Source organism: Euleptes europaea, unplaced genomic scaffold, assembly GCF_029931775.1.
Source record: "Euleptes europaea isolate rEulEur1 unplaced genomic scaffold, rEulEur1.hap1 scaffold_83, whole genome shotgun sequence".
Classification (NCBI taxonomy): Eukaryota; Metazoa; Chordata; class Lepidosauria; order Squamata; family Sphaerodactylidae; genus Euleptes; species Euleptes europaea.
Genome location: NW_026612603.1, coordinates 35,001 through 40,000, shown reverse-complemented (window position 1 = coordinate 40,000; position 5,000 = coordinate 35,001).

The window sequence follows — 5,000 nt, the reverse complement described above, 5'->3', positions numbered from 1 at the left end:
CCCCTTCAGAGGCCAGGTGTACCGGTTGGCCTCCGTAGCCTCCGGAGGCCAGGTCATCCGCCAAGAAAAGCAATGGGTAGGGTAGGTACGCTGTTTATTGACTGGATAAAACGAAAGGTACACCGAATGAAACTTGATATCGTACGTAATAGTGATCTTATTTATGGATAAAAATGAAAGGGTAAGTCCCTGCCATTTCCCCCTCATCCACCGGAGTCCTCCTCTACCTCCACAAAAGCCTACCGGTCGACCTGCCCGCCGGCTGAGTCCCATTGGGAGGTCAGGTCTACCCATTGGTTTTCTTGGCGGATGACCTGGCCTCCGGAGGCTACGGAGGCCAACCGCTACACCTGGCCTCTGAAGGGGGACTTTCTCCCCCCCCCCCCCCGTCCTCGGAGTCCAGGCCTACCGCCAAGAAAGCCAGTGGGTTGACATGGCCTCACAATGGGACTCGTCTGGCCGAGGCCAAGGCACAGCAAGAGCGTAGGAGACGGCTGTTGGGTGGGGCAGGCTTCCTTTGGGTCGACCTGGCCTCCGGCTATCTAGACGACCCCCCCCCTCTCCTTTTTAGCGAGCGCTGCTTCATACGGTCCTCCAGGATTCTGTCGGATTACTTGTTCGCACCAAGCTTTGGTCCCTCCTTTTCCCGTGCCCGTTTCCTTGATCTTTTAATTGCTCGTACGGTTAATTAATAACTCGTCGGTGATCTGACAGTCCCATGACGTTTTGTGGCGTTCTTTCCAAAACGTGACTGTCCCATCCGATTCCGCATCCAAGCCTCCTCCTCCCAAGATGCTTTTTGGGGGGTGGGGGGGGGGGGAGGAACAAAAAAAATACCCATTTCATTTCTCCGATGTGACGATTTGCAAAATTAGATCTTAAGAACCGGCTTAAAAAGAGGGTCTCTATTTCCGGTCAACCGAAACCTCCGTCCTCTATCGTCCGGTAAAACTCAGCTCCCGTTAAAGGGGACTTGTTCGTCCCTGCCGTGAGCCGTGTGAGTTCACGCATCCCTTGTGCCATCGGACCTTCCGGAGGAGGATAAACTTGAGCTGGAAAATTTCCAGCTGCCACGAAGCACGCATTGACACATTTCACTCTCTGAAACAAGCGCCGATGAAAATTTCCCCACGACGTTCCTTTTTTCTCTTCGTAACCACGCCTCTCAGTTTTGGCGCCGCTAGTTCTTGCCTGGCCCAAACCGTATTCCCAAACGTTTGACCGTCCCTTTCAAATGTCCCTCCCGAACCTCCTTTGTGCTTCCCAGCCCGTCCTGTGAACCGCTAATATCGATTCCTTTGTGCTCATCGCTTGCATCAATAGGCTTTGACTTTTCCATATTAACGCTTGCAAATTCCTCCCTATTAATTCTTCTTTCATGCCTCTTCAAATGACCTTTGACCTCCTTCGACTCCTCAGGATCTCTACCCGCTACATAAGGGTCACCTGCGTGGGCTACGGTTTTTAGGGTGTCATTTCCTACCCGAACCCCTTCGATGACCTGATCTTCTTGAATTCGTCGAAGCGGCGGCTCGAGAGAAATTACATAAAGGAGCGGGCTTAACGGGCATCCCTGTCTTCACCCACTGCCATGGGCACTCGCACGGCTCCACAATAGGCCAACATTTTCATGGCAGGTCTAGAACGGCCTTTTCTGAACTCATACCCACTGGCACCTCTCCTTGACTTGAGATTCATGGATGACATTTTCTTTGTCATGGCAAAGAAGCCCTTGAAAGATTTCACCAGGCTTTCAGCGACTTCCACCCCACCATCAATCGAACTGTGAATTATTCCGAACGAGAAATCGACTCCCTAGACACCACGGTACGGATCCACGGGGGGCACACAAGCACCACATTGTACCGGAAACCGACAGATCGGCAAACGTATCTACACGCGTCCAGCCACCACCCCGACCCTATCAGACATTCCATTGTCTATAGCCAAGCCCTACGCTATAGTCGCATCTGCTCCAATCCTTCAGACAGAGACACACGCTCGAGAGACCTACAGCAAACATTTTCGCAACTACAATATCCGGCGGATATGGTGCGAAAGACGATCGAGAAGGCCAGAATGATACCCAGGCACAACTTACTACAAGCTAAGCCCAGAGAGAACGGCAACGGGGCACCTCTGGTTGTCACTTATAGCTCCCAACTAAAACCAGTCCAACGTATCATTAAGGACCTGCAACCCATGCTGGATTGTGACACTTCCCTCGCTGAAGCACTGGGGTGGGGGGGGGGGGTGGGGGGGGTGCGCGCGCGCGCGTGTCCCTTTCTTGCTTGCAGGCAGCCGGCTAACCTAAAACAACTTCTCACCCATGATGATGAACTACTTCACAAGAACATGGACTCTGGCACCAAGGCCTGCCACAAACCGAGGTGCCCACTTTGCCCTCATATAGATTCCAGGAACACCATCTCTGGACCCGCCAATGTCAGCCATACTATCTCAGGTTCATATTCCTGCTCATCTTCTAATGGGATTTATGCCATCACACGCCAGCAACGCCCTTCCACAATCTACTTTGGACAAAACAGGTCAGTCTCTCAGACAAAGACTAAATGGACAGAAGTCTGACATCAGAAACCACGATATTCAAAAGCCAGTGGGTGAGCGTTTCAACCTTCCGGGACATTCTGTTGCAGATTTAAGAGCAGCGGTTCTCTTACAAAGGAATTTTAAGGGGAGATTGGAAAGAGAAACTGCTGAATCACTGTGGATCTTCAAACGAAAGGCAACGCGTTGACCTGGGCTGAATAAAGACCTTGCGTTCATGGCCCATTACCAATGCTGATTTCTCCACACCCATCTCTCCCCTGGACGTCACAGACTCTTCTGCATATCACACCTCATCCCATCAAGCCCGCTATTCACATAGACATACTGGTCCTCTACTTAAAGACCGGTGGATTCACATTCTAGCTGTATCTGAAGAAGTGAGCCGTGGCTCACGAAAGCTCATACCCTACCGGAAAATACGTTTGTTAGTCTTTAAGGTGCTCCTGGACTCGGTGCCCTTTTTCAGCCCCCTTGTAGTGGTTTTCCCCTCCCTTCCCGGCCATTCACTTGGGGCCGTACCAGGGAGATCCAGAGCAAGCCGTCTCTCTAACAGGCTCGCAGAGAAGGACACGGAGCTAACTCTTAAAGTGGCCCGGTTCGGTCGGCGAGCCCCGAGGACTAGGCGGCCACGGGCCGAACGCCACGGTTGAGCCATCCGAGAATTCTATTTATGCCGACGTTTTGAAATCACCCTCTCGGCGGCTTTTCGTGTCTCGGGGTCCGCGCCGGCAATCCTTTCGGACGCACGTGTATGGATAGCGAGGTACGGTGAGGGGGGAAAGCATTTGATCCCCTGCTGAATTCGCCCCTTTGCCCTCTGACGAAGAAAGGACCCGTCCTTAGTTTTAACGGTGGGTGCGTCGTCGCTGTGAGAGACAGAATAACCACAGGAAAAAAACCAGAAACCCAGAAGACAAAAGCCAGAGATTGTGGGACCCCAATTCAAAAAGCCAAAAAGATAAAGTACAAGAAGATTGCGATGTCAAAACAGTGTTATTGAAAATTTGGAAAAGATATAAAAAGAGAATAAGTCCTTCTCCACCATCTGTAATGTCACCAACTGAAGCTTATCGTGATAACGTTAAACTAAAACCGGGTGTTCGTTTCACCTACAACGACATGATAGAGTCTACGGGTGAAATCAAGGATATGATCAAACTTCAAGAAAAATTTCAAAAGTTGAATTGGTTAACTTTTTGACAATTGAGATCCAATCTGCAAAAAGACTGCTCATATCCACAACCATTCCGTGAACTAACTGAATTTGAGCAGTTAATATCTAAAAATGATTCACACATATTAGGAAAAATAGATAAACTTCTCCTGAAATACGATACAGAAGAAGAACAAGTGAAAACAAACATGATAAAGTGGATGCAAAATCTTGGAGAAATGATCAAGATGGACTCACTCATGGGAAAAACTTTGCTCCTCCGAATTGAAATATACTGTTTCCCAAGAAGTTAAAGAAAATTGGTACAAGACCTTCTACAGATGGTACCTGACTCCCAATAGGCCTTCTCAAATGACAACTCCAGGGGAAAAAGGCGCATGTTGGAAATGTCAAGAATCAGACGGTTCTTATTTTCATGTTTGGTGGACGTGTCCAAAGCGACAACTCTACTGGAAAAAAAGTTCATCGTGAACTACAATTGATGTTAGATATGAAGTTTATATTCGACCCAAAATTTTACCTACTCAGTATAGTACCGTTAGATTTACCTCAAAAACTGCATGACGTTTTTAAGTATGCTACAACAGCTGCCAGAATAATCCTAGCAAGAACATGGAAACAAACCCACATACCTGAAATTGATGATTGGAGAGAAAAACTCCTGGAATATGCAGCAATGGCTAAAATGACTGATGAATTAAATCCCAAACTCAGTGAATCTACCGACCAATTTCAGGAAAAGTGGGCTTCTTTTTATACATATATGAAATGCAACTAACATGACTAATATATGCTAAAATATTGTAGGATTCTGCTGTATACTTTTTACCCCAAATAATTGTTAAACAAGAATAAGAATTTTTAAAATATAAGAGATATTATGAACCAAAAACTTCAAACTAAAGTCATTTTGTAACTTTATTTTATTCAGAAATCATTTTACAATACTGCTTTGTTTTTATAATGTTAACAGCTATCCCTTTCCCTTTTTCCTTTCCTGTACCCCTTAAGATATAAAGAAGAGAAAAACAAAGAAAGAAAAAAGCCAGAGATTGACGTGCAGTCCAGGGAGGGAAAGAAGCACTCGATCCCCCTTCGACCGGCCGCAGCCTAACCCTCCGCCTCCCTCGGCCTGGGGGGCTCCTTGCAAGAAAGATCTCATCTCGTGGAGTCGCCACGATCGTGAGAACGGTGATGAAGCAGCCCAAAACTACACGGGGGGGGGGGGGCTTGTCCATGATCTCAGGGCAGCCGG